At 34.2% G+C, this 10,455-nt stretch overlaps 1 long non-coding RNA gene across 1 annotated transcript; it reads left to right on the forward strand.

Moving 5' to 3' along the window:
* The first annotated feature begins 9,053 nt into the window (after positions 1 to 9,053).
* LOC113003929 lies at positions 9,054 to 10,205 on the forward strand. The gene is made up of 3 exons (XR_003268766.2): positions 9,054 to 9,516; positions 9,784 to 9,855; positions 10,154 to 10,205. It is a non-coding gene; the product is annotated as an uncharacterized LOC113003929 (long non-coding RNA).
* The last annotated feature ends 250 nt before the right edge of the window (positions 10,206 to 10,455 follow it).

The raw sequence follows: 10,455 nt of genomic DNA on the forward strand, positions 1-10,455 counted from the left end.
TCTTCTCTTCCACGGATGTACTGGGGTCCTTAACCCCTTTCTTCTGTCAGCTGCCGCGCGTAACAGCTGTACACCCTGCCGCGGTCTTAAAACCTGTGTTTCTAAGCACGATTGTGCGTGGGTATGTAACCGTTGTCGTTCTCGTAGCATATCGCGTTATTGATACCCACTACTTGCGTAATGTTCTTTTTAAGACGTATTTTACATGATAATTTGTTTTTTTTTTTTTTTAATGTTTGTGAGAAATATTTATTAATATTATTTTATTTTGCTCTATTTTATTTATGATTTTTTCTGTTCTATTTTTTTAGTTTTAGGTTTATGTTTTATTGAAATGAGAGCTAGTGATTCAATATTCTATACATTTATTTATTAATTTTTTGTGGGCATTTACTTGTTTAGAACATAGAATTTTGATTAATTTAACTAATGAATTAATTCGAAAATTTGTATTTAAAAGTGGCTTAATTTTTCGTAAAATAAATATTTGTGAGAATGTATGATTGCAACTAATTTAAGTAATTAATATAATAACGAAGATTCGTGTTTAAAATTAATTTTTATGATCATTATTAAATGTGAGCGAAACTTTTATTAATCTTCATAGAGTTTAAATAATCTGTAATTCACGTAACGTTGAAGCTGAAACATTCATATGTTTTAATACAAATAGATTAAACAAATTAATATTTCTAATGACATATATTGGAATATGATAAATTAATGTAATAAAACGCATTAATTAATTTTCCTTATTTTTTTATTGATATTTCTTTTAAATAACACTTGTTAACATTCTTATAAATTTTATAGTGAATAAAAGAAAATAAAAATATTTCAAGTAAAATAGTTATATAAGTGTTATCAATAAATATTTTTCATAACTCGGATTTTATAAGTTATTAATGTAATTCGTAAAATTTGTGCTGCTAATAGTTTTACTTCATATCAATTCAGTATCAATTGCTTATGTCCTACGTCTTCCGCCGCGTTAGTGGGGGAAAAGTAACAAAAGTAATACACGGTTGTAACGACTGTTCATTCCGATTTAGTCAGGCATGCGGGTAGGATGCTCGTTGTTGAGGCGCGTCGTAAGCGTGCGGTCAAAGTCACGCGTAGGTCGAGCACGCCATGCCTTACTCTTACATTGAACAAGCACGATGAATAACAATAACAGGCAAAATACTTGTACAGGCAATTTACTAGTGATACTATTATAATGCCTGGTGAGATAAAAGATTTTTTGGTAAAGTCAGTATTGCGATTTAAACATAACATATTTCTGCTCTCTTTTTGCAATAGTATTATCTCTACTTTCTATTTATTTATAACAAGGTAATAATGTTATTTCCTAATTTTTTATTATAATAATTCTATAATTTTAACATAATTTTAATTCATCGAATTATTTTATGTCGCGATATAATTTTAATTCGCTACATATATATGGCAAGCCATTTTATTATTTAATAGCATAAAAGAAATGTTTTATATAAAAAATAATTGTCTTATAAGAATAATGATTATTTATTAAATAAATAATTAAAATTATATCCGAACACAACAGTAGTAATTTCACTAATTAAACTTATGGACGCGACATAATAAAAATAAGGAATTATTTTTATGTCGATACATAATTTTAATTCATGGAATTGTTATTACATCTCATTATCGTCCCATTTGAAATCAAAAGTGGCGCGCACCGCCGCGCCGCGGCGACGTCACTTGCGTGAAGTTAACCGCGCGAGCGAAACGAAGCCCCACTTCACGCTATTAATTGCATTCGGGTGTTCTTTCCAGCTACGCGGCGGACACGGGACGGATCGACTCAGAAACGAATCTACCTTGCGACTCGTTAAACAGGCGAGTGAAACTTATGCTCGCATTAGTATTTACCGCCAATTCAATCATTGCGTAACGTAGATTCGATGCTCGTGTGCAACGTAGCCGCGACGCGAGCGGGACGCGTTGATCTTGACGCGTCAAGTTGACGCGCGCGCGAAAACGAAGCCGGCTCGCCATCTTGATTCGCATTTTACGTCTAATTGTAGAACGCGGCAGATAGGGGTTGATAGATCGGAACCGGAGCGAGTCGCGTCGTGACACTTGTTTAACAAGTAAGCGAAATCAATATTGCATAACAGATCGATGCTCATATATCAGCGATTTGTAAAAACGCGTATGTCATAATAATTTATCAGGTGTATCACGCGAATAATTAATTGACAACGCGAGAATCATACTATCAGATTACGAATAATGCACGAGGGTATCTATCTTAATATCAACACGCTTCTAACGTATGATATACGCAATTTAGTCATTGTGTGATATAAATTCGTATACCGATGATTCGTACAAATATGGCAAGCTATTTTACTTTTTAACAGCATCAAAGAAATGTTTTTTAATATAAATGTTTTAAGAAATAACTCTCAAAAGAATTATGAGTTTCAATAAATAATTAAAATTATGACCGGACATAATAATAATTCTACTTTATATTGAATTAAAATTAACGCGATATAATAGAAATACATAATAAAAATTCTTTTTATATCGACACATAATTTTAATTATTGCTACGACGCGATATAATTTTAATTCATCGAATTATATCTTGACATAATTTTAATTTAGTTTAGAGTAACTATATGTATCGAATTAAAATTATATTGCGACAAAATATTATATATATATATTTTGTAATTCACTATTTCTACTTTACTTACGAATAAAATTTAATGATCAAATAAATAATTATTTTATTAAAATATTTAGTATTTTGAACGTTGCTATAATTTTTCTTATACTTGTTTATTTACGTTATTTTTATCTTTTTTATGTAGATTAAATTTTATTTCAAGATATATATTTTTTAAATACTCAACAAAATATTTATAACGTACAAGGTGTACAATATATCTGGCTTATTCAATGGATATTTTAATTCTACAGATATTCCTTAAGAAAAAAGCAACGAGAGGAAGCCAACACCTAAATTGTCGCCGATTTTTTATAAAATAATCGAACCGCAGCCGGTTCGTCGCGTCGCGCGTTTTTTTCGGGAGTGCCGTTTAAGTATTGGACTAATGAACTTTTCATAACTCCCATTCGATAGAATCCTAATTCGAGGGCCGGGAATCGCACCCCCGCTGCTTGGCAGTGAATATCCTTACTGGGGCGTTGCGCATGGTGGGCGTGCGCGCCGCACCGCGACGTTTCATGCTGAGTGCCCGTGCACGAAGTAATGCCGGGCCGTATGTACGACATGACCCGTGTGCATGTTGCGCGGCTGTCTGGTTGTGTGAGGTTTACACGCTCTGTCTCTGACGATCGGTTCGGTCCTAAGCGGTTAGAGTTCGGATCAGTTGCCTTGGATTCGCGCGTTTCTCTTGCTTTCGTCCACCATCTTAAGGTTTTCTTAGATCCTTGATACCCTTTTTGGATTCTTTGGATCTGGGGTTCGAGCTGGGTGAATCACGTTTAATCTGACTTGGTCAGAACTTGGCCTTGTAGGTTAAGCTTGTGACGAGAGGCTGGCTCTCATTTCCTGATTCGTCTAAAATGCTAGACGTCGGCAATGAGTACCTTCTTCTCTCGTCCTGCCGGAGTGTCTTGTCGACGCCGCTTGGATATAAGATCCGGTGGGACTGATTAAGATGATCCGTTGGCTGGGCGTATGAACGAGTCAATTTTAGACGTGATTTTTGTGAGACAAGAGGCGTCGGATTCAATGCCATTGATTTTGTCTTCTTCCGCGTGGGACTTACCCTTGTTCGGGGGTGGGTACGCGTGCGTTCTACTCGTCGACTCGGGGTGCTGAATCCACGGGAATCCCTCTGAATGGGAACTCATATCATGGGTTTTATAAATCTGATGTGCCGCAGTATCGCGTGAAAAACTTTATAAATAATTAGTCTACGCGCGCAAGTTTAATAGATTATTCGCGAGTGTTTCGCATGTGCAACGAAAGAAGAGGTTTAACTACCTGGAGGACTGAGAGGAGGAGGAGGTCTAGGATAGGCATCGGGCCTCAGCGGAGCAACCTTGGGGTGAATAAAAATTCTTATTTAAGTTTAATATTAATTTTTATTTATATAAAATTAATTGTCTCTTATTTGATTTATCTTAATAAATTTAAAAAAAAATACTTTAAAGAAACTTTATACGCATCCAGAGAAAAGTTATGATTAAATTGATGGAATCGTTTTTTAAGTAGGTTTTTTTTAAGTTGAAGTGAAAATATCTTTATGAAAAATAAAAATCTATTTGATTTCAAGAAATGACGTTATCAATTTTTCTTAAAGTAAATGAATTATTTGTTCAAATTATTTGTATAATTTCAATAACTAATTGTTTAGTTCAAAGACTGATACAAGTGTAAGAAATAATTTAGTTCTAGTTTTTAGAAATATATTTTTTTTACTTAAAAAAATATTTGCATTGCATAATTAAACTATTTCTTTAATTCTAATAAAAGGAACAACCAACAAAATTATTTTGTTTTGAAGAAATTTTTCTCTTGGTGCAAATTGAATTTTTTAAAGATATTTTTTGTATATGATTGTATTATTAAATATTTAATTTTCTTGTGTTTGTGTGTTACAGTATCATCGTAGCTTCATGGCTGAATAACTCCGCTCGTTGCGCATCGGTCGGTGAGTCGGAAAACAATTCTTATTTTCTTGTTTCAATGCTATGTTAATGTTCTGCACAGGATAAAAAAAAGAGACACTTAAAAGGAGTTTGGTATTTGCTGCCAAATGTTTGGTGAAATATAATAAAATTAAGTAATTAAATGTTTGATTATAATGAAGTAAAATTATTTTTGATTACATTAATCAAATGTTTAATCGGCTTTATTTCACTTAACATTTAGTAGCTATTACCAAACTTTTCAGTGGACTCGGACAAATTATTCCCATAATTTTAAAGGGAATTTAAGTACTCAATCGCGCACGATCGGTTCGGTTGTGCCATATAAAGTATCATCGCGCGAGCGTAAGCGTGTTTTCGCGAGCGAGTGAGTGAGCAACGAATCATGATCCGAGAAGAAGAGCAGAAGGCCTGAGAGGCAACCTTAGGTAAGTGATATTTGTAACATATACGGATCTGTGAAGTTGGCACGACGTTAATATGAAAAAAATACATAGATTTCCAGTGGCACTTTTTATACTTTCGGAGTTTCTTATAAAAATAACGAAGAGTTCTGCAATTTTTATCCCAAAAAGAAACAAAAATAAAAAAAATGCACTAACTTCGCGAATCTAATACGATATCTCATCCTTTAAAGTACAAGAAAACAAATATTAGTACATTTGACAAGAGTTCCAATTAGTACTATCAAAATTCTATTGATGGCTGCAATTTCAAAAATAATTCACATGATCAACATTTTTTATTTGTACTAAAATATTAAACATACAACGACACTTGGACAAAAAGATCATTTATTGCAACTCTAGCGACAATACTCGCCAATTCTGCTAGAGTTTTTTGCTATATAACCATTTTTGAAAATAGTTCTGGCGATTGAAGTTTTTTAAATAATTTTTTAATGTACAAATCAGTACGACAATTTAGACAGAAAGTGTTGTGCTGCATATTTATCGCAATTCCAGCTACAATTTGCGCCAGTACTGACAGAGTTCTATGCTGCATAATTATTTTTAAAAATAGCCCTGGTGACTGCATTTTTAAAAATACTTTTTTTAACATATGAACCACCACACTTAGACACTGAATAGGTAGCATAACACTTTTTGTCCAAGTGTACCACTAGGAAAATAGGTATACTAGACTACAAGATTTCTGACTTCAAGACTTCGTTGGCCTTCAGGACTTTCGGCTTTAAGACTTTTGACTTTAAGACTACACCAGACTTTAGTAGACTACACGGCCTGTCATGGACTACACGGATTGTCATGGACTTCATCGAACTAAGTCGGACTTTATCTGACTTTATTGGATTTTACCAGATCTCACGCATTTTACCACTGGAAAAATAAGTATACACCAGACTACAAGGCTTCAAGATTTCTGATTTCAAGACTTCATCGGCCTTTAGGACTTTTGGCTTCAGAACTTCCGGCTTTAGGACCTCCAGCAGGACTTCCTGTTTCAGGACTTCTGGCTTCAAGACTTTATCGGACTTTAGCAGACTACATGGCTTGTCATGGACTATACGGACTGTCTTGGATTTCATCAAACTACGTCGGACTTTATCGGACTTTATTGGATTGCACTGGACTTTACGTACTTTATGGGTCACTGGGAAAATAGATATACACCGGATTACAAGACTTCAAGATTTTTGACTTCAAGACTTCATCAGCCTTTGGAACTTTTGGCTTCAAGATTTCCGGTTTCAGGACTTCCGGCTGCGGGACTTTCGGTTTCAAGATTTCCGGCTTTCGGACTTCTGGCGTCAAGACTTTTGACTTCAAGACTAGACCGGACTTTAGCAGACTACACAGCCTATTATGGACTACACGAACTGTCATGAACTACACGAACTGTCATGGACTTCATCAAACTACGTCGGACTTTATTGGACTTTATTGGATTTCACCGGACCTTACGCATTTTATGGATTACTGGGAAAATAGGTACACACCGCACTACAAGACTTCCAGATTTTTGATTTCAAGACTTTATCGGCCTTCAGGACTTCCGACTCCAGGACTTCCGGCTTCAAGACTTCCGGCTCCAAGACTTCCGGCTCCAAGACGTTCGGTTTTAGGATTTCCGACTTCAGGACTTCTGGCTTCAAGACTTCACCGGACTTTAGCAGACTACACGGCTTGTCATGGACTATACGGACTGTCTTGGATTTCATCAAACTACGTCGGACTTTATCGGACTTTATTGGATTGCACCGGACCTCACGCACTGTATGGATCATTGGGAAAATAGGTACACATCGCACAAAACTTCAAGATTTTTTATTTCAAGACTTCATCGGCCTTTGGAACTTTTGGCTTCAAGATTTCCGGTTTCAGGACTTTTGGTTGTAGGATTTTTGGTTTCAAGATTTCCGGTTTCAGGACTTCTGGCGTCAAAACTTTTGACTTCAAGACTACACCGGACTTTAGCAGACTACACGGCCTGTTATGGACTACACGAACTGTCATGGATTTCATCAAACTACGTCGGACTTCATCGGACTTTATTGGATTTCACCGGATCTCTCGCACTTCATGGATCATTGGGAAAATAGGTATACACCGCATAAAACTTCAAGATTTTTGACTTCAAGACTTCATCGGCTTTCAGGACTTCCGGCTCCAGGACTTCTGGCTCCTAGATTTCCGGCTTCAAGATTTCTGTCTTCAAGACTTCCGGCTTCAGGATTTCCGGCTCCAGGACTTCCAGTTTCCAGACTTCCAGCTCCAAGACTTCCGGCTCCAAGACTTCCAGCTCCAGGACTTTCGGTTTCAGGATTTCCGATTTTAGGACTTTTGGCTTCAAGACTTTTGACTTCAAGACTACACCGGACTTTAGCAGACTACACGACTTGTCATAGACTACATGGATTGTCATAGAATTTATCGAACTACGTTGGATTTCATCGGACTTTATTGGATTGCACCAGACCTTACGCACTTTATGGATCACTGGAAAAATAGGTATACACCGGGCTACAAGGCTTTAAGATTTCTGACTTTATCGGACTTCACAAGATTACAAGGACTGACGTGGACTTCATTGGACTACGTTGGACTTTATCAGTCTTTGTCGGACTTCATGGACTATGCTGAACTTCATTGGACTTATAACCAATAATATTTCATACAGTGTATTTGCGAGGTAATCAATCTGACTAGTTAGTTTTGAATCTTACAAACAATTATCTGCAAGATTTGAAATATATTTATAAGTACTTTTAATATAAAAAAACTCTTAATATAAAAAAATTAAAGCTTTTACTAGTACTCAAATTTTATATATTAATTTGTTAAATTAAAACGTAGTGTACTATGTAGTTACCGATGACCCACGCTGAACTTTTCAGCATTTTTACTTTTCAGCATTTTTACTTTTCAGCATTTTTACTTTTTAGCATTTTTACTTTCAGCATTTTTACTTTCAGCATTATGGTTCTAAGATGTATTTTAATATGTTCGATGGGATAATCATTCAAAGAATAAGTGTACACCGGAATTCTAATTTCAAGACTTTATCGCACTCCACGGATTGTCATTGACGTCGTCGGACTTCAGTGGATTTCACCGGACTTCATGGACTTCACTAGACTTTATCGGATTATGTTGAACTTCATTGAACTTCATTGAATTTTACGAGACTTTACGGACTTTATAGACCACACTGGACTTCATCAGATTTCACCGGACTTTATCGGACATCGTCGTCTTCATGGATTGTCATCGAACTTTACTAGATTATACGGACTGTTATAGACTTTATCGAACTACGTTGGATTTCAACGGGCTTCATGGACTACGCTGGATTTTATCAAACTTCATAGAATTTCATCGGATTTTACAGACTTCATGGACTACGCTGGACCTCATTGAATTTCACCAAACTTCACCGAATTTTATCGGATTTTATGAATTTCACGGATTGTCATCGGATTACACCGGATTTAACTGGATTTCAACGAAATATGCCGTTCAATATTTTAATATTGAATTATAATATTCAATGTTTTTAGGTAGCACGACGCTTAAATAAAAAGTGTTGTGTTGCCTAATATGGAATAATATGATGGTTTATATTAAAAAATTATTTAAAAATATGCAATTGCCAGAACTATTTTTAAAAATGATTGTGTAGCATAGATCTCTATCAAAACTTGCAAGAACTACTGCTGGAACTGCGGTAAGTAGGAAACGCGACACGTTTTCTCCAAGTGTCGTGGTGTGTTTAATATCTTAGTGTAAAATGAATGTTCATTGTGTAAATTACTTTTGCAATTGCAGTCATCGGTAGAACTTTGATAGTATTAATTGGAACTCTTGTCAAATGTACTAATATTTGTTTTCTTGTATTTTGAAAGATGAGATATCGTGCTAGATTTACGAAATTAGCACATTTTTATTTTTGTTTTTTCTTGGGAGGGAGGAGGAGGGAGATAAGAACTGCAGAACTCTCCGTTGTTTTTATAAAGAATTTTGGAAATATAAAAAATGCCACTGGAACTTTATGTGTTTTTTTCATATTAACAGAATGTTGTGCCAGCTTCATAGATTCGACATACAGGGTGTATAACGTTTAGCTTAATTAATGGATAATTCAATGTTACAGATATTCCTTAGTATGCCAACATCCATCGTCGCCGAATTATTATAAAATATACGAACCGCAGCCGATTCGTGGCGTTGCGCGTTTGTTTCGGGTGTTCCGTTTAAAGTAACTGGACTTAATTAGTCTACGGGCGTAATTTTAGTGTGTTATTCGCGAGTGTTCCGCGAGTGCAACAAAAGGAGGCTTAACAATTTAAGAGTAGGTCTGTGAAGCATCGTGCATTGACGTACCAAGCTTTCGGTGAGTTATTTATTTTTTATATATCATTTGCCAGTAATTTCATCTTTATTTTTTATTTTAATTATCCATTTGAATTTAAATAAACATTAGAACAAAGAAATTTTTGCTTGTAAAGTTGTAAGACCTGATGGTTGAAAGGAATAGATTTTAAAAAATTACATTTTATATCTATTTAAGTTATAAATAAAATTTATCAAGTTAAATAATTATTTTGTTAAATATTAATTTTGAACTTTGCTATAATTTTTTCTTATTTGTATGTTACAGATTAACATCACAGAATCTAGGAGGTGCAGGAAGCTTGAGAGAAGCATCGGGCCTCAGCGGAGCAACCTTGGGGTAAATATAATTTTTTATTTATATTGTAAAATTTATAATTTTTCCCCCTTTTATCTCATTAAATTGAAAAAGTGCTTAAAGAAAGAAAAATCACAAAATGTTATACAAATGTATTGAATTTTGTAAAGGTATTTTCCAAATATGATTATATTAAAATAATCATAATATTACTAATTATATAATATTACTAAATATCTAATTAAAAGTCAAATTTTCAAAGTTTTATGTGCGTATAAAAATTAACTATTAAAATATTAGTTATTTTGGTTCTAATTATCTTTTATGTCTTGTGTTACAGTATCATCGCAGCTTCGTAGCTGATTAACTCCGCTCGTTGCGCATCGGAATGGTGAGTGACAAAATTTTTATAACAGGATAACAAACCTATGAAATTTATTTTAAAGTATATACTTATTTTAAAATATATTTATATATATCAATAAAGTAGTAGTAGAGATAAATGTGACTTTTCACAGATTTGTTGTCCTAAAATACATAGTCTAGATCAAACTATGTTGAATAATTATTTATAATAAAATTATTTTATTAAAATATTTTTTCTGACTTAATTTATAACAAGTGATATAATTACTATTTAAC

Source organism: Solenopsis invicta, chromosome 2 (assembly GCF_016802725.1).
Source record: "Solenopsis invicta isolate M01_SB chromosome 2, UNIL_Sinv_3.0, whole genome shotgun sequence".
NCBI classification, from domain to species: Eukaryota; Metazoa; Arthropoda; class Insecta; order Hymenoptera; family Formicidae; genus Solenopsis; species Solenopsis invicta.